The sequence below is a fragment of the Coenobita brevimanus genome, chromosome 5, assembly GCF_032717465.1.
Source record: "Coenobita brevimanus isolate Jiangsu-jjx chromosome 5, ASM3271746v2, whole genome shotgun sequence".
Classification (NCBI taxonomy): Eukaryota; Metazoa; Arthropoda; class Malacostraca; order Decapoda; family Coenobitidae; genus Coenobita; species Coenobita brevimanus.
The window spans coordinates 12,339,697-12,366,221 of NC_136958.1; the positions used below are offsets into that span (position 1 = coordinate 12,339,697).

Consider the following 26,525-nt stretch of genomic DNA (forward strand, 5'->3'; position numbering starts at 1 on the left):
ACTTCCTTCTGCCTTTGGGTGATTCTAACTGAATGAAAAGCCAAATGGTTTCCCGTACACCAGGAAACCATTTTCTCTGCTGGGTGGTAAGCACATGGCCAAATTTTGGCGATTTGTGGTTTAGTGGGTAATTACTGCGCTCCAATCGGATTGAACCGGTGAGGGTTTATACCCAAGGGGTGGTTGGGGTTTATTGCTCACGTAATATCACTGAGGGATGAGTGAGGCTGATCACTCTCATCTTAAATGTCAGGAACAACTTGCCTAGCCCAGGGCTCCTATGCTTCTCATGTGGCAACGTGAGACTGGATGATGGATATATATATATATATATATATATATATATATATATAAAGAGAGAGAGAGAGAACTATCTATCTATCTCTCTATCTATGCACACACACGTATACCCAGGTTTAACGATGTAATGGGTTAGACAAAAACCTATTCTCTAAGTCATGGAAAGAAACCAATATCCACCCAGTTCCAAAAAAAGGACGTTCCTCTGACCACTCTGATTACAGACCAATAGCTATCTCATCTTTTCGTAGTAAAGTATTTGAAATTTTAATTAATAAGCTCATAATTAAACGTCTTGAATCCAACAACTTGATTAGTGATAAACAATATGGTTTTTTCCACAAAAGATCCACCATTGCCATACTCAATCTTCTGATTCATATTATCCATCAATTAACTGACCAACATGGAGAAACTCAGGCAGTAGCCCTTGATACTTCTAAAGTTTTCAATAGAGTGTGGCACTGTTCCCTGCTGTCCAAACTCCCTTGCTATGGACTAACATCTCTTGTTCCTCTGCTTTCCTCATATCTCAGCAACTGAAAGAGTAAAAGTAGATGATGTATATTCCAATTTCCACTCAGCTAATGCTGGCGTGCCACAGGGATCAGTTCTGGCTCTAACCCTGTTTCTGGTTCACATTAATGATCTCTTATCTGTCACCCACAATCTCATTCATTCATATGTAGATGACTCAACACTTCACAGTTCAATCGGCAGAGAGGTGGCCTGCAGTCCTAACGGACCCAGGTTCGAATCCCGGCTGGGGCAGGGAACAGTTTAAGGATTTGAATTTCATTAAATCAGGCTTTACTGATCTACCAGAAGACCGCCGACATGTCGTAAAAATACCCCCGGTAATACCAATACACCAGTCCTGTATGAGACAGCCCTAGCATGTATTCAATATGGACTGTGGGTGTTAGCGCCGAAGTGGTGACATGTAGAGGTGTACGGTATGTAGGAGGACTGCTGGGCCTTGATAGCAGGCTGTGAAGCCTATGCCCAGAGTCGAACACATAAAAAAAAAAAAAAAAGAAAAGAAAAAAAAACACTTTTACCAAGTCTAAGATCTCTAAATCTCAACTCGGAACAGCCATCTCCATAAAGCATAACTTATCTACGATCAGTGAATGGGGACAAAAGAACCTTGTCTCATTTAATGCTAGTAAAACTAAATATATACAATTTTCTAATAGACAGATATTGCCTGATTCGCATATTACCTTTTATCTTACTAAAATTCATATCTCCAAAAATACCAAAATTCTCAGTGTTTCACTTAACAATGCATTCAGCTGGACCTCTCATGTCAGATCACTTACTAAAACCGCCTCAAAGAAACTTGGATTATTGTACAGTGTTCATAACTTCTTCACTGACGAGCTATAATTTATAAGAGTCATATGCACTCTCACTTGAACATTGCTCAGCCTTATGAAATGGATGTGGAGAGGTTGCATTAAAACAACTAGACAAAATTCAGAACAAAGCTGCTGGAATTATTCATAACCCTGCTATTATAAAATAAACTACCTCCCCTACAAGTAAGAAGGAATGTTGCCTCCCTTGCATTATTTTACAGATATTTTTACGGCAAATGCTCAGACAGTGTTGTGTCCATCGTGTCACCTCTCCATGCCTTCCCTTGTGCTACATGGGCATCTCGTAGCGCTCATGACTGGAATGGCACACAGCCATGTTGCAGAACTTCTGCCTATCAGAATTCTTTTATTCCCTGAACTGTATCTCTCTGGAAGTAGTTGTTTCTCTCCAAAATTCAACCTGCAGCTGTTCAAGTCCAACTGTTACAGATATTTTATGAATGGAGGATGCCAGTAATCTGATGTATAGATTATTTTTCTTATTCATTTGTTTTTCCTTACTCTGTTCCGTTATTTGAAAAAAATCGTTATGCGGGATATTGAATAACAGGGTAGTTTTAACATGTAAAGTAATGGGATGTGTTTTTCAGTCTTGTGTTTCCCCCCAACCAAGTCCAAAACCCACCCAAATGAGCCCCAAAAGCCGATCTAAATGGCCTGACGGCTGTAAAGGAAGGCAACCTAACCCTAACACCTGTAAATAACTCACTAAAACCAACAAATACAATCTGAAAATCATACAAAATAGGTTTAAAAATATCAAACACCTCTCATCACTTACTTCCTGTAAGTCCATGTCCGGCCCTGATCATCTTCCTTGCTATCCCCCCCCCCGAGGCTAGGGGACATGTGGTGCTCCCTAGCAGTCACTCATCCTTCTCAAAGCCCTCAAACCCCATCTGTGGGGGAAGGTCAGAGGGATGGGGGAAGCCTGGTGAGGTGGGGTGATTGTAGCGGGAGACTGATGCACTGGCTTTAGGGGTGGTGACGGGGTGCGATGCAGTGACTCAGGTGATGGCGATGGAGTGCAATGCGATGGCTCAGGTGGTGGCAATGGGGAGCGATGCGATGGCTCTGGGGGTGGTGATAGAGTGTGATGTGATGACAGAGGAGGTGGTGAGGGAGACAAGTGCCATGACTGATGAGGTAGCGATGGAGTCAGATGTGGTGGCTCAAGTTGTGGCGAGGGAGACAGAGGCAGTAGCCAAAGTGGTGAGGGAGATGGAGGCTGGGGCAAAGAAGGCAGCGATGGAGTAGCAGAGTATAGCAATGGAGACACAGGTGATACAGGAGACAGGGATCAGCTGGAAGTTAGGTCCAGCAATAGGGGGTGAGCACATCCTCAGCAGGAGGAGGCTCTGGGTGTTTCTCTGCTGGTCACTGGCTGGGGAGATGCTCTGCTCATCAAGGGCTGGGGAAATCATCTGTAGGTCACTGGCATGATGGGGGCCTGTTTGAAAAAGGCAGTGATTGTAGTCTGCCTGGCAGCCCTCTTCTTTTCCTCCAGCATCGTCCTATACACCTTCATCCCCTCCTCCAGCCGAGTAGCTGTGTCTCTGTTTCGTCCTGGGAGAGGGTCATGTGTGCGCATAAGTGCAATGATCTCGTTCAGCCTGGTCACCACCTCCTTCAGAATTGTCATGATGAGAACTCACACTTAAGGGACGACCTCCTCCTCCTGTGCCTCCTGGTGCACCCACTGAATCTCCATATTCAGGAGCTCTTCATTTCTCAGCTCCTCCCTGTGGCTTTCCAGGAACTCCTCCACGTCCTCCTCGTCGACCTCCCTGGCTCGTGGGACAGTTCAACAATTTCGTGCTGCACATGCTGCACCGGCGGAGCTTGGACGCCCTTGGGGAAGCCGATGAAGGAGTGCATGTACTCTGGCCACAGCTTCTGCCACACACCGTTCGTGATGGATTGGCTAACCTCCTGGCATGCTGCAGTGATGCTGTCTATGGTGTGGCATATATTGTATCCTTTCCAGAACGTTTGCACTGTCGTCTTATCGTTGCTGTCACAGACCCTCACCAACTGCATCATAGTGCAGTGGAGGTAATACGCCTTAAAATTAGCGATCACCCTTCGATCCATGGGTTGCAACAATGGCGTGGTGTTGGGGGGCAGGAACACCACTTCATTGTTGCTTACCCACTCCTTCATCATGGGAGGGTGGCTAGGTGCATTGTCTACCACCGTGAGAAATCAGTTCGCCAAATTCTCCCGTGAGGCATACCTCTTGAGAACACGAAAGAGGTAGGAGTGGAAATGTGACGAACAGATGTTGGAAGTCAGCCAGGCCTTCTTGTTAGACTTCCAAATCACCCCATGGTTTTCCTTCACATACCCCACCAGAGACCTAGGGTTCTCAGAGTGGTAGACAAGGAGCAGCCTCAACTTGAGGTCATCCTTGGTGTTGTCCCCCAGCAGCAGCGTAAGCTGGTCCTTTGAGGCATTGAACCCTGACGTAGACTCTTCCTCTGATCCAAGGAATGTCTTTGAGGGCATTCTCTTCCAAAAGAGGCCACCATATCCACATTCACCGCCGCACCATACATCTTCACGTGGTGCAGATTAGTGCGCCTCTTGAAGTGGTCAAACCACCCATGGCTAGCCTTAAATGTCCCGCTAGCATCAAGATCCTGCCTCACATTAATTTCGTCCCATAGTGGGAGACCCTTGCAGCAAATAATCGCCTGATTCATGGGTGCCTTCCTCCTGTTCTGGTCCTCCACCCATGTGCGGAGCATCTGCTCCAGTTCCTCCATCATAGGCTCTCTCTGGAGGTGATATGGAAGGCAGATAAGGTTGCAACTCCCCCTGTGGTAAATGGCCTCCCCCTCCTTGATGATAATGGAGACAGTCGACTGGGCCAGGTGGAGAGCCAAGGCGACAGCACACTCACCCTCACCTTAGTCGTGGGACTTAATAATATCTGGTTTCATTTCCAAAGACACAGTTTAATGAACATACTTCACAGCAACATCACCAGCACCAACACCAGCAGGCTGCTTACCACCCTGACTAGGGTCTCCACTAGCATCATCACTATCCCCACTGCGTGCAGCATCCTTACCAGACATGATCACACTTATTTAGGCCAAAAATCACACAAAATCACACTCCACACATGATTACTATCACTGCTCTACTCATGGCACTGCTCATAGTCAGTTACGATGCACTACGATACTGGCTTGTGTAACATTGATGATGGTACACGATGCGTGGTGAGCGAGCATAAAAGAGTTCCTCACTCTTAGATGGCCAGCGCGAGAAGAATGATATGGGTGAGCGCAGGGTCAGTGATGGATGTGGGGGCTGCACAAGCGTTTCTGCGCATCCCAGGAGGCGGGCAGGCTCAGCTGGCTGAGAGAATGCTCGTGGTTCAAATTTTCCTCCTATCGCCTGAGGACGCGATGTCAGAGGGTCCATCGTTAAACCGGAATGCAGCCATCGTCCAGAGGAGTATGGTGGTATTCGTACCCCCATTGCTAAGCAGAGGTATCGCATCTAGGGATATATATATTGGGGTGGGTCGAAAAGGAACCAACTTAGGGTTGTCAGGTTGAAACATTATCAGAATGGTACTCCTTTACAATGACAGTAACACCACGAAAAAACTGTTTCGATATATACGCGCCCATTCCAGCAACATGGATCTAAAAATAGTTATTTCTCAAAAAAATTAGAAACACGTGCTATTTTTTCGGATGAACTAAAATGCAATTCCTGTGTTAAATTTCAATTTTGAAATTAAAAGTAACAGTTGAAATAATTGTATTAAATCATGTGAAAGGCATTATTTCATGAAAAAGAAAAAGAACAGCAGAAATGACATGAACAGTTGACCACATCAAAAGTCTTGTTTACTTTCACGCTTTGGGAACAAGCTGGGAGATCGCTTACATTGGACGAGCATGCCATGACGCGATTCGTCCAGTACGATGGGTTGGCTTTCGTCCATTTGGTCCAGTCTATCATTCAGCAATGGAGGAAGTGTGGCAGAAGAAAGCTTTACCAGCTCAGGGTACTTCTTGGCATCGAAGTTTATCTTCAGTGACGATTTTTCAAATATTCTAACTGAGGCTTGGTCATCATTCTCATTCATCTGTGCTTGTTTCATCAACTTGATCGCCATCGAGTGTACGCCAACATCTTCATCAGCAACAGCCGACAACAGGATGTTCTCTGGGTAACAGAAGTAGCTGTTATTGGCAAGCACAGGGCGAATGATCGCCTGATCCTCCAATGGCAGCTTTTGAAGGAGCTCCACCATGAAGAAGATATTTTTGGCTCCATCCTAACAGCTCGTGTCAGGCTTTCACCCTGAACCACACAGGAGCATAGTAGTTCACAATGAATGAAACGAGACGTTTTAGGGTTGGCGATGGTTGCTCCTTTGACATGTAAAGTTGCAATACGCAATTAGCTTTCATAAGCCACCTGGCATTATTTAGCGGTCCTGGTTGTGCAGATGGTCCCACACCTTCATTAGTATCTCCACTTGGCAATTGCACTGCCAAACATGCACGTTTAAGATAGCCCTGATCTTTGCTGAGATCACTTACAACTCCTTCTGGTAAAATGCAAGTTTTTTCAGCAACACGTTCATAACCAACAACTGGAAGATCTTTTGGGTCAGATTCAAGCGAATGACCTGCTTCTCCTCTGCAGCCTCGTGGACCTGTTGTCGAACCATCAACTGCCTCAAAATACCTTCGGAAAATGATTTCAACAAGATACAAAAAACAAACGTCCACTGTAGTAGCCAAGCTGTGTTTCGAGCTCACGGATCACTCCATTTCTCTTTCCAGTATTGACATTTTTTTTTTTTATGTGTCCGGCTCTGGGCATAGGCTTCACAGCTTGCTCTCAAAGCCCAGCAATCCTCCTGCATACCATACACCTCTGCATGCGCTAACACGCACCGTCCATATTAAATACATGCTCGGGCTGTCTCATACAGACCTGATGTATTAGCATTTGCAGGAGTATTTTTACGACATGTCGGCGGGTCTTCTGGTAGATCAGTAAAGTGTGTTTTTATTTAATTCAAATCCTTAAACTGTACCCTGCCCCACTGGGGATTTGAACCTGGGTCCAGTAGGGCTGCAGGCCACGTATCTACCGACTAAGCTACCGCCTCCCCATCACAGACGATAGTTGCAATGAATCTGTTGGATCTGTTTCTCGAATGACAGGCATGACTTCCTTGGCAATACAGTATCTGCTGCTCATCCACTTTCGGGAGAAACGTGGTCACGTAAATGACGTCAGGAAAAGCAACTACTGAATAGTGATCTTCCTTCCCGATTCTCTGACCATCTGGGGTTTTCTTGAGCGTCTGGTCGATTTTTCAATCGAAACCGATCCAAACGATCTCCTTCAGGTCATTTTTATGCTGTTGCAATGTGACGTCTCTCCAGTATATTCTCTGACGGCGGAGTTTACTGGGATCAACTTTATTTTCTTTGCAAAGAATATTCATGTCTTTCAGTACTTCATTCACAATGGAGCAGATGTCTCTATTGCTTACTTGAAATCGATCAGCTGCACGACTCAGCTCAGGATAGACTAATCTTTTCTGACTCTGTTCTGTTAGCTTCCAACTACTTCTGCAGTATCATCATCAACATATTGATCATATAGTTCATCACAGGAATCACTTTCGTCAGTACATGGTGTCCTGGACTTTGGCGAAAGCTTTGCCATTGCACTTGACATCTCAAAGGCTTTCGATCGAGTCTGGCATAAATCTTTAATTTCCAAACTGCCCTCCTACGGTTTCTATCCTTCTATCTGTGCCTTCATCGCTAGCTTCCTTTCTGGTCGTTCTATAGCCGCTGTCGTAGACGGCCATCGTTCTTCTCCTAGATCTATCAACAGTGGTGTTCCTCAGGGCTCTGTCCTATCACCAACTCTCTTCCTCTTATTCATCAATGATCTTCTAAGCTGTACATCTAACCCTATCCACTCATACGCTGATGACTCCACCCTTCACCTTTCCATTCGGTTCCCGCAACGCCCATCTCAACAGTTACTTCAAGAAACAAGGGATGAGGCTATGGCACACCTAATGTCTGACTTGGCTCATATCTCTGACTGGGGTAAAAATAATATGGTTGTCTTTAATGCATCTAAGACTCAGTTCTTACACCTGTCAACCCGACAAAATCTTCCACAGGTATACCCACTAATGTTTAATAATATTCAGCTTAATCCTGCATCATCCTTGAACATGCTTGGGGTTTCATTTACTCGGGACTTATCTTGGAAAGATCATATTACATCTCTTGTAAAATCTGCTTCCAAGAGATTGGGTGTGCTAAGCCGACTCCGCTCTCTCTTTACCCCTGCACAATTGTTGACTCTATACAGGGGTTTTATCCGCCCCTGTGTGGAATACAACTCTCATGTGTGGGGAGGCTCCCCACATACAGCTCTTCTCAATAGGGTGGAGTCAAAGGCTTTTCGTCTCATTAACTCTCCTCCTCTTACTGACTCCCTTCAACCTCTGTCTCTTCGCCGCACTGTTGCATCTTTATCTCTTTTCTATCGCTACTTTAATGGTCACTGCTCCTCTGAACTGTCTGCTTGCATTCCTCCACCTCTACGACGGGCGCGTAGCACCCGTCTGGCAGCAAACTCTCATCCCTTTTCTGTCCAACTCTCTAATGCAAGAGTTAACCGTTACTTCCAGTCTTTCAGTTATGCAACAGGTCAGCTCTGGAACTGTCTCCCTCTGTCTGTATTTCCTCCTGCCTATGATCTCCAGTCTTTCAAACGTAGTGTGTCCAGGCATCTCAAAATGATCGGATCTTGAATTTGGCTCTCTATTGTATTTTGTTTTTCTCTTGGAGGGAACTGTTACTGCGGGCTCTTGGCCTTTGGTTCCTTCTTCCTCGCATTAAAAAAAAAAAAAAATTATATCTTCATTATTTCGCTTAGTATCTCTAGTAGACTCTTCACAGAGTTTCCTTTTCATCACTCTTTTTGCTGCACACTTATTTTGTGCTGTCTTCTTCCGGTCTGTTCCACCATATACAATTTTCTGCAACTATTTTGGTCAACCCAGAAAGGCCACTCCTCAGGCGATATCTTGTCTGCTCTAGTGCATTGACACTCAGACCTCTCATGTGCATTGAATGTTTTGAAATATTTGCAACGACTAATGTCAAATAAGGTGTCAAAGCTAGTGAGTTTCTCTATGTACAGTAGGTGTTGGAAGCCCTTTTGCTCACTGGATATTTTCTAAGCTCCTGTGGCTTTGCTCTCAGGCATTTCACACGAATAACAACACTGGTGTAATCAGTAGATGAGATGGAAGCTTTCTCGTAAGTTCCTGCCACTTCAGGTGCAACAGTTTCCTCATAGGCTTGGGTGCTCAGTGACGGATTTGTAGATTTATGTACCAAATATGCCCTTATGAAATCACAGCTAGTAGGCAACTGATTTACCAGAAGACTGTGTGATGAGCCGAAAACAGTCTTTCGTGCTTTCTCGTGTGCTGCAACTGGCCATGATTTCAGTAAATTATGTAAACTCATAAAAAATTCAAAACTGTATCCCAGTACCAGTTTGTGTAATTGGTAACAGAAATGCAAAACAATGGGTAACCATTTACAGAGCTGGCAATCACCGGTAATCACTGAATGTTAGGAGCGTCAGTGCCGTAAAAACTAAATTGAAAGTTGCTGGAGTACCACTGACTCATTTTTAAGAATACAATTAGTTCATGTGAAAACATACTATAGGTCATCAAAATAGCCATGTTTCATCGAATTTTAAATTTTTGACCCACCCTAAGAGATACATATATATATATATATATATATATATATATATATATATATATATATATATATATATATATACTGTATATTAGGTGGGTGGAAAGCTGATGACAGGGAGAGCTGGAGCTCCCATTTCAATAACCCTCAGGACTAGTTCCTGACCATTCCACTTTGCTGAAATTTTTCAGTGCTTCATTAGCACAGAGAGTAGGTCAGCACGCTCTCCAGTACAAGTTTCTCTAACTGTTAACACCAAACTACATGCACAGCACACACGACACTATCTTTTCAAAATTTAAAAAAGGAAAATGGCATCAATCAATCATGCCTCGGAGTCCTCAGGGGGGGGGGACCATAAATTCCCTCACCATCTGTCTCTCTCCCGGTGACGACTCAGAGAGATGCCTGGAACCACTGCCTGACTCACTTTTTCACTTCTGCAACATTCACGGCCTTGCCTCAAGGTTTCTCTCTGTCGAACACCACCTCTCCTTCTCTAAATCTCACCTTCTCTTCTTGACAGAGACTCAGCTGTTTGAGGCAACTGACAGCAAACCCTTTTCTGTTTCTTCCTACTTTCTCTATACTCATTTCAAACCCACAGGTTCAATGTTCACCACCACCTTTGGCTCTCCTCTCCTTTCGCTGATCCACCTGGTGAACAAGCCTACATCTTTTCTATCCTTAACCCGAGGTGTCCCATCGACGTATGAGTACATTGCAACATTTTGCATTTGCCAGTCCCGTTGACGTACTGGTACGTCGCGCAATTGCAAGGTGCATAATTTGCACAATTTTCAAAATTCGCGCTTGATTTTGGTTACATAGGGTCGCTCGATCTTCCCCTACCTGCCACCAGGTAGGGACACTTGGCGACCCTGCATGATCCGTGCTCACCCTCGGCTCGGTCACTCACCTGTTAGCAACGGTTCTGCTCAGACATGGCACATAATGGTCTCTCGGAGGAGGAAATCCAAGCTGCCCTGGACACCTTCACAGGCGACAGTGATTCTCTACTGGACGACGAGGTTGTGGACAAAGATTATGTCCAACCAGAGGAAAGTAGCAGCAGTGATAAGGAAGTCCTGTCCCCCAGGAAGCGGCGCTACGTGACTTATCATGCTGCTAGAGAGGGCCAGCCTGCACAAAAACAATGTGCAACATCCTCTCGGCAGCCCCTACGTGATGTGGAGCTGGATTTTGAGGACGAGGACAAGGACGGAGCCGTGAGACATGCTGTCACGTGGTACGGCTGAGAAATTAACACCCATCATGGACCCAAGCGCACACCACATTCTATGAGCAGGTATGGGCCTAGTCTTTTGTTTAGGGAGGTCGGAAGTGGTGTGGAGGGAGTGGGGATTGAAAGGGAAAGTGCGGGGAGGAATATTGAAAGTGAGAGTGGTAGGAGTGAGTTATCGCTCTCCTGTGGAGGTGTGAGGTGGCGGGGAGTATCACGTGGGCGAGCGAGGGTGTGTGATGAATCACGTGGGGTTGTGATGGAGGGGGAAGGTGGGGAGGAACCACTCCCCTGCACGTCTTATGCTCCCCAATATTCCCAGACTTCATCCCCACAGCCCCCTAATGTTCCACAAGGCCGTAAGGGTAAGGGAAAGGGAAAGGGTAAAGGCCGAGGGAAGAGGAGTGCGAGTGGGGAAGCCCTCTGCACTCTTCCTCCCCAACCTACCCCACCAGCATCTCCTCCCCACCCAGACGAAGGCAACGATGGGGACGATGGGGACGAAGGTTATGTGAGTTGGAACTGGGAGGATGGGAGTGATTTTTCTCCCATCATTCACCCCTTCACTGAGCAGGGGCTTGCTGGCTGCACTGCTCCCGGAATTCACCCTAATTCCACCAGGCTGGATTTTTTCCACCTTTTTTTCAGTGAGGCTTTTGTGGAGGAAATAGTGGACCAGACAAACCATTTCGCTAGCAGCCAGCGCCGTGAGAATGAAAGACTGGGCACAAGGAGCAGGCATTCTATCAGATATGATTACCCAGTCTCCCTTTCAGAAAGTTTTTATTTTTTGCCCTGGTACTTTTGATGGGTATTGTACGAAAGAACAGAATTCTGGCATACTGGACAAGGGACCCTGTTATGCTGACACCAATATATGGCCAAGTCACAAGCAGTAATCGCTTTCAGCAGATTCTAAGTCGCCTCCACTTTTACGATGCTGATGATCCTGCAAATGCGAATGACACAGATAAGATGAGGCGAATTAGGTTGGTCTTTGATCACCTGAGGCAAACATTTCGTTCCTCATTTTATCCCTACAGAGACCTCGTCATAGACGAGAGTCTCGTGTTGTGGAGAGGCAATATTTCATTTCGGCAGTACATACCCAGCAAAAGGCACCGTTTTCGGTTCAAGATCTTTGTTATGTGTGACTGTAGGACTGGTCATGTGCAAGACATAGTCTTGTTCACCGGTGCACAGACAGACATAATAGAAGATCGGAGTATTGGCCTGTCTGGAGCAGTGGTAAGGACAATGATAGAAGACTACCTTCATCGTGGTCACGTCCTTTACCTGGACAACTGGTACACTAGCCCTCTTCTCGCTTGTTATCTACACTGGCATGACACGGGAATCTGTGGTACTGTGAAGGTGAACCGGTGTCATATGGTCAAGGTGGGGTGGAAACTTGACAGAAATGAGGTTGTTTTCTTCCAGGCAAACGATATACTTGCAACAGTGTGGAACCACAATAGAGAAGTCAGCCTCTTGTCCACGGTTCACCGTCCCTTGATGCACCGTACAGAGTCCATGGATTATCGGAGCGAGAACAGGCGCCACATATGGAAACCTGAGTGTGTCCTCGATTACAATATCAACATGAGCCTGGGGGACCAGTGAGACTCCATGATATCCACAGTCGAGGGTGCCAGGACCATGATGAAGTGGTACAAGAAGCTCTTCTTTCACGTGCTAGATATAACTGCCCTGAATTGCCACTACCTGCACGCCATGACAACAGGAGTTCAGGAAACCTTTGAAGGGTTTGTGAGGGAGCTAACACGAGAGATTTTTGCCAGGTATGCGACTGAAAGGCCCCAACACCGCACACGCACTGCCCCTGCCGCCCAAACTCCCCTGAGAATATCCGCCCACCATTTCCCCACTCCTATACCTCCCCAGCCAAATAAACCTAGGCCCCAACGCAGGTGTCATGTGTGTAGCAATTTCCGTGTGAGACCCACCACACAGAGAAAAGACACCCGCTATGAATGCGTTCAGTGAGACGTGGGTCTCTGTATTCACCCATGTTTCAGTGAGTATCACACCTTGATGCACTTCTGATATGGTGTGAATGCCACATGACGCTGATACTCAGAAATAAATGCGACAAACAGATGCTCAGTGTAATTATAAGGCCCGTAGATCTGTAAATAGTAGTATGTAAGTGGAAACGGGTGTAATATAAGTGGAAAATTATTATGTAAGTGTATAAATATGATCTAAATGGAAACATACCTAGCGAGGGTATTTTGATGCGATATTCTGACACTCAGTGGAATAAACAAGGCCCGTCAATATGTAAATATTAGTATGAAAAATGCAAACGGGTGTAATATAAGTTGAAAATTTTGTAAGTGCTGAAATTTATTCTAAGTCAAAATATTCCTAGCAAGTGTATATAGATGCGATTTTCTGATGCTCATTGGAATAAATAAGGTCCGAATATATGTAAATAGGAGTATACAAGTGGAAACGGGTGTAATATAAGTGGGAAATTAGTATGTAAGTGCATGAGTATTATCTTAGTCGAAACATTCATTGCGAGGGTATTTTGGTGCGATATTCTGACGCTCAGTTGAGTAAATAAGTCCCGTAAATATGTATTGTGCAGTATTGGGTGTAAACGGGTGTAATGTAAGTGGGGAAGTATATTTGTGACTGAAGAAACAAAGTAAATGTTGAAACACGAGTGGTAGAGAGTGTGCTTGCTATGTGAATATGCACTAGCATTTCGCTAAATGCCCTCGTAATGAATGTAAATACTTGAAAACATTTACAGTGGTGGAGGAAAGGTTCAATGTAAAGAAAACAATACTATGAAAGTGATAAAACAATGTGGTATGCTGAGATACGAGTCATAGCGAGTGCGCTGAGTAAGCAGATGTGCGCTATAGTTGTGCTACATGTCATCGAGATGAATGAAAACTGAAAACATTTACAAACAGTACAAAATGTTAAAATGGCACTGAAACAGTTGTATACAAGTAGAAAAAATATGTTGACTGAAACAAGAAACTTAGCACATAGCGTGTTACCACTCTGACCCAACTCGCTATCCTCAAGCGAAGGTACAATGCTTATTTTTCATATATATGTCATTGAAAACTATTATATTGTTATTCTTATTGTTCATTAGTTCAAATTCAATAAATGTAGAGGTGTTGTTTGTGGTTTCTCCCAAAATTACCTAACATAGAAAACGTGAGTGACTCACACATCAGTGATAGAATACGATACCTGGCGTGGGGGACCTCACCTGTTCCGACCACTTATGGACCACGGTAAGCCCTTTCTTGGTGATTTTCCTTTGTTTCTCAACATAAGTGGAAGGTTTAGCAAAAATTTTTTTTTCCAAAATAGCTCGGGATTGGGGGGTGTCAGAGGTGCGAAATAGCTCGGGACGTGATGGGTTAATGACCTAGAGTAGCTTGTACAGCACCCTACCCATATCCCTGACCACCTTGGAGAGAGCTCCAACATACTTGACCTCTTTCTTACAACTAATCCTTCTGCTTACACTGTTAATCTTTCCTATCCGTTGGGTTCCTCTGATCACAACCTTAATACCTTAACCTGTCCTATCGCTCCGGTATGGCCTGCGGACCCCCCTAACAAATGTCGTCTGTGGCACTTTGGAGCTGCAGATTGGGAGGCCCTCAGGCAGTACTTCTATTATTTTCCATGGAAAGATTATTGCTTCCATGGTCGGGAGCCATCTCACTGTGCCTTGCGCATTACAGAGGTTATCTTCTTGGGCATGAAGCATACATTCCCTTCTCGTATCCTTTGATTAATGCAAGAGAGCCTTGGTTTAATCACGCTTGTTCTAATGTTGTCAGCAACAAGGAGAGGGCCTATAAAAGGTACCGAAGCCAACCCACCCTGAATCACATCTTGTTTTTCTTTCTGCCCAGAATCGTGCTAAGACTGTTCTTCGCTCTGATAAAAATAATTTCATCCATACTAAATGCTCTCAACTTTCCAACTCGAATTCTTCCCGTTCCTTCTGGCACCTTACCAAAAACCTTTCTAACAACCTTACCTCGTCATCCTTCCCTCCTCTTTTCTATTCTGATGGCTCTGTAGCTATTTCTTCTACAGACAAAGCAGATCTCCTCACTCAGACTTTCTCCTCCAATTTCACCTTACATGATTCCGGTGCTGCTCTTCCATCACTTTCCCCCTCTGACTTCCTCATGGCTGACATTAAAATGTCTTCAGCTGATGTATTTTCTGCCATCACAGGCCCCAATACTAACAAGGCATATGGGCCTGATGAAGTCCCTCCTGTTGTCCTCAAGAACTGTGCTACTGTGCATACACCCTGCCTAGGTAAAGTTTTTTGCCTTTGTCTGTCAACTTGTACCTTTCCTTCTTGCTGGAAGTTTGCTCTCATTCAGCCAGTCCCAAAGAAGGGTGACCATTCCCAACCCTCTAACTATCGTCCAATTGCTTTAGCATCCTGTGTCTCAAAAGTTTTTGAGTCAGTTCTTAATAGAAAAATTTTAAAGCATCTTTCCTATCACAACCTTCTTTCCGATCGTCAGTATGGGTTACGTCAGGGGCGCTCCACTGGCGATCTTCTCACCTACCTTTCAGGCTCCTGGTCATCCTGCTTTCGGGACCTTGGAGAAAGCATTGCCATTGCACTTGACATCTCAAAGGCTTTCGATCGAGTCTGGCATAAATCTTTAATTTCCAAACTGCCCTCATACAGTTTCTATCCTTCTATCTGTGCCTTCATCTCTAGTTTCCTTTCTGGTCGTTCTATAGCAGCTGTTGTTGACGGCCATTGTTCTTCCCCTAGATCTATCAACAGTGGTGTTCCTCAGGGAATTGTCCTGTCACCAACTCTCTTCCTTTTATTCATCAATGACCTTCTAAGCTGTATATCTAACCCTATCCACTCGTATGCTGATGATTCCTCGCTTCACCTTTCCATTTGGTTCCCGCAACGTCCATCTCAGCAGTTACTTCAACAAACAAGGGTTGTGGCTATGGCACACCTAATGGCTGACTTGGCTCATATCTCTGACTGGGATAAAAATAATCTTGTTTTTTTAATGCATCAAAAACTCAGTTTTTACACCTATCAACCCGACACAATCTTCGACAGGTGTACCCACTAATGTTTAAGAATATTCAGCTTAATCCTACAACATCCTTGAACATGCTTGGGGTTTCATTCACTCGGGACTTATCTTGGAATGATCATATTGCATACCTTGTAAAATCTGCTTCCAAGAGATTAGGTGTGCTAAGCTGACTCCATACCTTCTTTACCCCGGCACAGTTGTTGTCTTTATACACAAGTTTTATTCGCCTTTGTTTAGAGTACAACTCTCATGTGTGGGGAGGCTCCCCACACACAACTCTTCTCAATAGGGTGGAGTCAGAAGCTTCTCGTCATATCAACTCTCCTCCTCTTACTGGCCCCCTTCAACCTCCGTCTCTTTGCCGCACTGTTGCATCTTTATCTCCTTTCTGTCATTACTTCCATGGTCACTGCTCCTCTGAACTCTCTGCTTGCATCCCTCTGCCTCTATTACGGGCGCGTAACACCCGTCTAGCAACAAACTCTCATTCTTTTTCTGTCCAACTCTCTAATGCAAGAGTTAACCGTTACTCCCAGGCCTTCATTTATGCAACAGGTTAACTCTGGAACTGTCTCCCTCTGTCTGTATTTCCTACTTCCTATGATCTCCAGTCTTTCAAACGTAGTGTGTCCAGGCATCTCGAAATGAATGGATCTTGAATTTGGCTCTCTTTTGTATTGTTTTTGTTTTTTCTTAGAAAGAATGGTTTGCGGGCTCCTGGCCTTTGGTTCCTTCTTTCTTGCATAATATATATATATATATATATATATATATATATATATATATATATAATATGTACATGTATATAGACATTCATCTATCCATCCAAGGACAGGGTCCCGCTACGACCTGGTGCGTGCATTTCAGGGTGGCAGACAGGGAAAAGGCCTTGCAGATATACAAGGTACCGTCTTAGATGGCGTGGACCATGGGAACTCCTATCTATGTACAGTATAGATCTCCACTGAATATAGAAAAAGTCTGCTCATTTGGCATCTGGTCTTACAATATTTCTTGTCTTTATAAATAGTCTCTTTATGAAAGTTATCTGCACTTCCGGCACATATGCTGAGCCGATCGGCACCTGTGAAGGGGTCACTAGCTTGTCGCTGGTACCCGTGTGCCCATAGTTGAAAATTTGGCACTGTTGGCACTAGATCTATTACCATTCATAATAATTTAGCACTTTTCATAATTTAGTGCCAATAAATATTAGATTTTCCTCTATATCTAGCGCATTGTGAGGTCCAATTTACAGCGAAAATTTGAACAGTTCACATGTAGCTTAGTACATTTTAAAGTTGAGCTTAGTGCTTTTGAAGATTTCTGCTTCCCAGATCTGCATGCGCTGTCAGCCATCATGACCGGCGAGTGTCTGGCTTTGTGAGCGGGACCTTTCAAAAGTTTGGAAACTTTGCTGTGTGATTTTTTGTGTACATATGCAAATACACCTAGGTAAAAGTAAGTTCATGTGCATTGTGTCACTAAATACATTAAATATAAATTGCTTATTAAATATTTAGTACTTAGGGTTGACCATAAATACTTACCAGAAACTGTCACTGCACTGGGGTGACTGACCATGATTGTTAGAAACTTTTTGGCAGGTTCTCCCAATCATCCGGCAGTTTATGTTCTTTCGGCACCTGCTTGGTTCCGAAGATGCCTAATGAGAGGACTTTTACTGTATACTGAATAAGATGGCACAAAAATTACATCTCACCAGAAACTATGTGGCATCCCCCCCAACCAAACATAAATTCTACTGCTAGTGATTTCACTGATGTTCCTGTTGGATTATTGTCTCCTAAAGGTCCAACTGCATTACCTGCTGTGCTAGAAGGCAGTGTGCCAGCGAAAGTGAGTAGGCACTGTCATGGCAATACAGAGATTGGGACGCAAATTTTTTCTTCCTGGTACTCCAGTACCTGATCATCCTGGTCATCCAGTCGTTTTGGCAATGTCGGATCGAGTGCCTCGAGAAAAGACTCGGGAACTTTGCTCCTTCATCATTCCCCCAAGCAAAATAAGGTACCATGTTAAGTTAATGTTAGGTTAGACCTAAAATGGTTACGTATATGTGTAAGTTGGTTTAATGTGAAAACACGGCTTTTCCGATTATTTTATGGTTTGATTAGCTGACTTGTCTCATCTAATCCCGAGCGAGGGCGCAATATTGCCAAGTCATTTCTCACTGAACTCACTTAGAGGCTGCCAATATGACTGAATGACTACGTGTACTGGAAGAAATAAATACGCCACCCAGACATTACGGTAAACTGAAACCCATGAGAATCTTCACATACAATGTTAGAAGCCTTGCAGAAGATTCCAAACTTAGGATATCTAATTAACAGAATCTTGTGGAGAACATCGTTAAATTCATCAGTGTATTTGACAGAGTAGCATGGATTGTAACAGACTAGGCAAAAGATACACCCTGAAAGTAATATAATATATGCACCGACTACTCGAAGCTCAGATGAAGAAATAGAAACATTCTATGACGACATCTCCCAGATCATGGAAGAGGATAAAAACAAATATTCTATATTTGTGGGGAACCAGTGAGAAAGTTGGCAAATTCAAAATAGAGAAGAAGCATGCATGCGATATATTGGAGTGGGAGAAAGGAATGACAGAGGTGAAATGGTGGTTAATTTTGCTAAAATGTATAACATGAGAATAATGAACACACTGTTTCACAAAAACAGACTTGGAGAAGTCCAAATGGAGACACAAAAAATGAAATTAACTTCATGATGGGAGATAAGAATAACACGATCATAATTGTTGCAGTTATCAATAATTACAGGGAGTGACCATAAAATTGTGAGTTCCACAGCTAGATTCAATTTTAGAAGTAAACGAAAAAGGCTGGTTAATAATACTGGTGGCATATAACCCTGGCAGTTGTGCTGCCATTTTTTTTATAACATTTAATCAATGATTAAAAACAAAAAGATATACCAAATGAAAGAAAAGCATTCGGGAGCCGAATGTTAATCGTCCGCCAGAATATGCTGTTGGCGAAGTTACAGGCTACTTTCAAACCAAATGTGAAGAAAATTCGCAAAATGCTACGGAATTCAGTCACAACATTTCACAAAAAGCCATTCCAGATTAAAACTAATTAACCTTTGACAGCCATTTTGATAATCTTGACCTTGACCCTGAGTGCCCATTTTCGAATTCGTCCAAGATTTGGGCCATATCCTGATATCTTGAAGATTTTATGTTGATAGCTCAAGTCGTTCGTGAGATATAATGGTGCTAAAGGCGGGCGATAAAACTACTTGACTTCTGGCAGCCATTTTGGTGACGATCTTGACCCCTAATGCTCATTTTTCGATATCGTCCAAGATTTTGGTCATATCTTGATACCCTGAAGGTTTCATGTTGACAGCTCTTACCATTCATGAGATATAATGGTACTAAAGGAGGACGATAAAAGGTAGGTGACATTTGGCAGCCATTTTGGTGACCTTGACCATGATCCAGAGTGCCCATTGTCGAACTTGTCCAAGATATTGGCCATTTCTTGGTGCCTCGAAGGTTTCATGTAGATAGCTCAAGCCTTTCATGAGATATAACGGTAACATACACAGACAATGGTAACACACACACACACACACACACACACACACACACACACACACACACACACGTGGACAAAAACATTATGGTTCCGCCTTGCTAAAGGCGGGCGATAATAAAACGAACGATAACAAAGCAGCCTTTCAGTTAAAAATAATCAACAGATTTCAGGCTGTAACTTACGCTGGGTGTGGCACTGGTAAGTTGAATGATAGACTTACAACAGTGCTAAAGGAATCAGCGGAGGTAGTCAGAAAAGCTAATACAACCAAAGCCAACAAGTATTCAAAAATGACCCTCGAGTTCATGAAAAGAAAAAAAAGAGATGAAAGTAAAAACAAAGAGGGATGAAACTGAAAGAGCGGAATGAAACAAGCTTATCAACAGGAGAGAGAGAGAAGAAAAAAGAAAGAGAAACATGGATCAGATCAAATAATCCATCAAAAAAGCAAAAAGTCTGAAATATGTGCGAAGTAAAATGGTACTAGGAAAGCAACAATTTATATCATTGAATCACAGAAATGGTGAAGTCATTAAATGCGGAGATAAGATGGTGAAGGGAGATGAAGAAAGTTACAAAAACCTGTATGCATCAAAGACAATAGTACCAATAGCTAACTTTTCAGATGACACGAGTGAAATACCAGAGGTAACACCGGACGAAGTAAATATTTCTTTTAAAAGTATGAAAAAGGGGAAGGCCCCAGAAGACGATGGAATAGTAGCCGATTTACAGTTGGATGCTGGGGAAGTACAACACAGCCTCGCCCACCAATTTACTCTGTGTATAAAGAAGAACAAAATTTCCAAACGTGGTGTAATGGAATAGTTATTTTGCTTTATTAGAAAGGCAACCCAAAAGATTTTAATAACTATCGACCCATTAGCTTATTACCAGTATTTACAAATTCTTCACTAAAGTCCTTACAAACAGAATAACTACAAATTTGGAAGAAAATCAACCTCGTGAGCAAGCAGGATTCTGAAGCAGGTATTCAACTATGAATCATCTACACACAATGAATCAGCTAAGTGAGAAAACTACCGAATATAATAAACTGCTGTGCTTATGGTTTGTTGATTAAGAAAAGACTTTCGGCTCAGTGGTGCACTTAGCAATTATAAATTAATTTTGGGAACAAGGAGTAAAAGAGAACATTGTAAAACTGCTCGAAAAGATATATATTGAGGGATATGCAACGGTTAAATTACATAAAGACTTGGAAAAAATTAAGAATGAGAAGAGATGGACTTGGACAAGGAGGATAAGAAAGACATCGCTCTACACTCTACCAGTGCCGTGTACAGACTGAGCCGTGCATCAGTGGGGTACCTTGGGTTCCTGCCTACCCTATGGTTGCCATAGAAAAAGGCTGCGAGTTCAAAGGGTGGTGGGAAGGTGTTTGCGATAAATCCCATCAGCCGGCGGGGCTCCACGCCATGAATCGTGACGGCTATACACATCAGCCGGCTGTTAGGAGTTAAGAGACAGGAAAAGATCAACTTCAGTGAGACAGCAGACTAAGGCAAAGGACATGCCAAAGGTTATAAAAGAACAGAACTGGAGGTGGGCAGGTCATGTGGCAAGAAAATGAGATAACCAATAGAGGAAGAGGCTTTTTGACTGGACTACAAGAGATTGTAAGTGTAGCAGAAAAAAACCAGGCAGGAGATGGAGATATGAGATAGAGAAGTTTGCAGGCAAAATGTGGCCGAGGTCGCTTAGTCATGGAATTCATGGAGAAGGTCGGGAGTAGCTTTTGTTTAGAAGTGGACTTGTAATGGCTTACAATGATTATATATATATATATATTGTTACGGAACAGAGAAAGATAACGTACACTTTAAGTGAGAACACCAAGAGTCACCACTGTCCCGTAAAGTTCCAGGTTCAAAACAAAAGAGTTAGGTAAAATTACAAGTTAAAGTTTAATGCTTAAACTAACAACAAAACATTCAGGACTCATAAGGATAATGTAATGGCAAATAAACAGGTTAAATATATGGTTAACTGCAATAGCCTCTATTAACACGAAATTAGCAAGAATAAATTTATCTAAGTCAGCCCTGATAAAAATGAGATACCAGATAATACTCAGTGAATGCCAGATAAATAATTACAGATACAAACTATTATCAAAAATGACTGACATAAAGATCCATACATGAATTACAAAAACTTCACTAAGCCTACAAATTAAACTTATGCTATACAGTACAAGAAAAAATGCAACAACAGTAATACTCAAATTACACACAGCTGCTAGATGGTTGGAGATTTCTTGAGCACTCACAATAATAATATCTGTATAGGGGAGGACAGAGATGTGAACAAAGTGAGGAGCAGATCTAAGTGGCAATGATGCAGAGACTGAGCTCATTATATAGGGGCCAGCAGAGCCTGATACAACTTGTAAGCAGGACGCGCAAATGAAGCAATGGGGACAAACGGTCGACAATCCCGCACTGAATAACAGAAAGGACGACTTACTCTACTATAACGGTAGAAGGGGGGGACTGAGGCAGAACACGCTCGTGATCAAACATGCAGCATACTGTGCGTTAAAATTACACAAAGGATGATGAAATCATAGGCTATGTAACACCTCCCCACAAAGAAAAAGAAATTTACAAAGGAAATTTCTTATTACTCTAAAACAATCTGTACATGGCATTACAGAACATGCAAATGTCCTTCCCAGTGCTACAAAACATGAGATCTCCCTAGCACGTTCAGTCATAGGTACTTGCCAGTATCCCTTTAACAAATCAAACTTACTTATGTACCTAGCCTTTCCGATCTTGTCTATGCAATCTTCCACACGAGGGAGAGGGTAAGTGTCTGTTTTGGTTATCTGATTAACACGTCTGTAGTCAATGCAAAGCCTCTGTGACCCACCTGGCTTAGGGACCAGAGTGACAGGAGAACTCCACTCGCTCCGACAGGGCTCAATCATCTTGTGGTCCAACAGGTAGCCAAGCTCCTTCTGGATGAGAGGAACTTTCACAAGGTTCACACAATAAGGAGGCAATTTAATTGTCTTTGCGTCTCCAACATCGACATCATGCATCAACACAGTGGTTCTTCCTGGAGTGGCACGGAACACTTGCGGGTACTCCTGCAGTAATGCCGAAAACTCCTGCCTTTCCTTGGGAGGTAGATGAGAAAGCTTAGTCTGGAGATCATTCATGATATCAGGATTCTTCCCCAAACTATCACTCAGGCTCATACTGCATGGGAGAGCTTCACTTGCAGACTCGAGTGGAACAGCTACAGTGCAGACTGGATTATTTTCGTCCCGCCTGTGATATAACTTTAGCATGTTGATGTGACATAGTTGCTTGCTCTTTCTACGATCTGGTGTGGCGATGACATAGCTGACATCACTGAGTTTCTTCTCCACGAAATAAGGGCCACTAAACTTGGCTTGAAGAGGTTGCCCATGAACTGGTAGCAGAACCAAAACCTGATCTCCTGGTTGAAAGTGGCGTAACCTGGACTTCTTATCATACCAAGTCTTCATCTTCTCCTGAGCAGCTCCTAAATTCTCTCTCGCCAGCTGTAAAGCAGTGGACAGCCGTTCTTTGAAATTCATCACATACTCCAGCAGGTTGACGTCATCTTCCTCCAACAGCCAGCATTCCTTGAGTAACTTAAGGGGTCCTCTTACTTCATGGCCAAACAGTAGTTCAAAAGGTGAGAAGCCCAGTGATTCATTTGGAGATTCTCTTGCAGCAAACACAACGAATGGAAGACCTTTATCCCAGTCTTTCTGATGTTCCAAACAGTATTTCTTGAGCATCGATTTGAGTGTTTGAGGATATCTCTCCAACGCTCCTTGGGTCTGGGGATGGTAAGCTGAAGACGTGATCTGGGTGATGCCCAACTCTTTCAGAGACTGCTTGAAAACATTTGACATGAAATTACTTCCCCGGTCTGACTGTACCTCCTTGGGCAGACCAAACTTTGTGAAGAACCCTAGCATTTCCTTAACCACGTTCTTTGCTGAGATGTTTCTAAGTGGAATGGCTTCAGGATAACGAGTAGCCATATCAATCATGGTCAACACATAAGAAAATCCTGAAGAAGTCTTAGGAAGAGGGCCCACAATATCCACCAACACACGGGTGAAAGGCGCCTCAAAAGGAGGAATGGGAACTAGAGGTGCAACCTTTTCGGTCTGATTACACTTCCCCAGAACTTGACAGGTGTGACAAGACTTACAATACCAGGAAACATCCCTGAAGATACCTGGCCAGTAGAAGTGTTTCAAAATGCGTGCCACAGTCTTCCTCACTCCAAGGTGTCCTGCCAAACTGGAATCATGAGCCACTCTAATGATATCCTGCCTACAAACACGAGGGATGACAACTTGATGTACAACCTCCCATTCACAGTCGGCTGATGCTGTTGGGGGTCTCCACTTCCTCATAAGTACTCCTGACTTTACATAATAACAAGTAGAAGCACCGGCTGACTCTTCTTCACTGTAAGCAGAGTTAGCTAGACCTTTCAACTCAGGGTCAGCAACCTGCAACTCAACCAACTCTTGACGAGACAAATTATCAACACTACAGGGTACTGCCTCATCTGGTGAATGGTCCAAATTAGCAAGAAAAGTGTCAGCTAGGATAACATCATCATCATCATCATCCTCTAAATCACCAGTAACTTTAGACTTAGCCCTAGTGACAGCACATGCAGGGAACACATCAGGGACATCACAATCCTGGGCCGCAGCCACTGGCTCACTAGACAACTGAGGAGCTGGACACACTTGACTTCCACCAATATCATTTCCAAGTAAGAAAGTTACACCTGACATTGGGAGTGTCTCAACCAACCCAACCATAACGGAACCATTAACAAAACCAGACTCTAAATTCACCCTGCACAGAGGGACAGAGAAGTAATTATTCCCTACACCTTGTAAGATTACAGTTTCATCAGAGGAATTAACATTAGAGCCTAGAACACTGGTCAGCATAAGGGATTGGCAAGCACCTGTATCACGATATATTTTAACTGATTTCCTGTCATTACTGTCCAGAGGACTGACAAAACCATCAGACAGGAAATTAGCACATGAACTCTTGAGAGTGTCACCCACGTTACTGCTCAAAAGAGGAGCTCCATCATGAGAATTTAAGTTACCCCTCAAAGCAGGTTCAGTTAACTCAGTTAAAGAATTATGGGAACTCTCAAGGGTGGACACTAGACCAATTGACTGAATATTTAAAGACTCCTTTTTGTTCACATCACGCTGTCTCCTGAAACATTTCTCCGTAGTATGACCAAGCTTACTACAATAAGTACATTTACTTTTCTGAAATCTAGAGGTGAAGCTGGTATTTACTTCCTGAGAAACATCATCCTTATTCTCTTTCCTGTTACCTGTACTCTGAGTAGAGGCAACGTACTGACTCACAGCTTTCCTTTTTCCTCTAAAATATCTCTTGTGAGTGAGAACATACTCATCAGCTAAAACTGCAGCATCAGACAAATTATCTATTCTTTTCTCATCAAGATATAGGCTTACATCTTTATAAATACACCTTTTGAAATCCTCCAGCAAAATCATCTGCTTAAATTTACCAAAATCAGAATCCACATTCTTAGAATTTAACCACTGCTCTAACAGATCTTCTTTGATTTTTGCATACTCAACATGGGATTGCTTATCTTGCTTGTAAGTTGTCCTAAATTTTACTCTATAGGCTTCAGGAACAAGCTCATAGGCCTTAAGAATCAAGCTCTTAACTACATCATAATTATCAGACTGATCCTGAGGCAAAGATGCATAAGTTACTTGAGCTTTACCGGTGAGAACAGTTTGAAGGAGTACTGGCCAATACTCCTTAGGCCAATTAAAACCTGTAGCTACCCTCTCAAACAACTGAAAATACTTTGTTAAATCAGATTCATTAAAAGGAGGGACAAGTTTAACATTTTTAGCCACATCAAAATCATCAGAGCTAGATGATCCAGTTCCACCTTGTTTCATGCGATACTCATGGTCTGCCTGAATCCTGGCAAGTTCAATTTGTGCCTGTATCTGTGCCTCCTGAATCCGAACCTGAGATTCCGCCTCCTTAGCCTGAGACTCAGCCTCCTTAGCACGTGCTTGAAATTCAGCCTCCTGAATACGAGCCTGAGACTCCGCCTGCTTAGCATTTGCCTGAAATTCAGCTTCTTTAGCACGAGCCTCCTGCAGAGCTAGCTGTAACTTAGCTAATTCAATCTGCGTTTGCTCATTTGGAGGAGTTACATTAAACAAGCTTTTATTAATCATGCCAACAATTTGATCCTTAGAATGATGAGAGTGAACTGCAATTCCCAATTGTTGAGCAACAAGCTTAAGTTCATTCTTTGTTCTGTTTTCTATATCACACACTGTTTGCACATTTGACAAAAAATCTTTGGCTTCATCAAGTGTAGAAATAGTAGCCATCATGAATATATCACAGTCACAAAATATCAAACAATATCCTTATGATAATATCCTGAATATCCTGATATGAGGTCGCCAAATTTATGTTACGGAACAGAGAAAGATAACGTACACTTTAAGTGAGAACACCAAGAGTCACCACTGTCCCGTAAAGTTCCAGGTTCAAAACAAAAGAGTTAGGTAAAATTACAAGTTAAAGTTTAATGCACAAACTAACAACAAAACATTCAGGACTCATAAGGATAATGTAATGGCAAATAAACAGGTTAAATATATGGTTAACTGCAATAGCCTCTATTAACACGAAATTAGCAAGAGTAAATTTATCTAAGTCAGCCCTGATAAAAATGAGATACCAGATAATACTCAGTGAATGCCAGATAAATTATTACAGATACAAACTATTATCAAAAATGACTGACATAAAGATCCATACATGAATTACAAAAACTTCACTAAGCCTACAAATTAAACTTATGCTATACAGTACAAGAAAAAATGCAATAACAGTAATACTCAAATTACACACAGCTGCTAGATGGTTGGAGATTTCTTGAGCACTCACAATAATAATATCTGTATAGGGGAGGACAGAGATGTGAACAAAGTGAGGAGCAGATCTAAGTGGCAATGATGCAGAGACTGAGCTCATT

General features: G+C 43.1%; 1 protein-coding gene across 1 annotated transcript in view; it reads right to left on the reverse strand.

Moving 5' to 3' along the window:
* LOC145397453 (synaptic vesicle glycoprotein 2C-like) overlaps positions 1-26,525 on the reverse strand; it is an 82,174-nt gene that overhangs the window by 17,047 nt on the left and 38,602 nt on the right. The gene's annotated exons all lie outside the window — the stretch shown is intronic.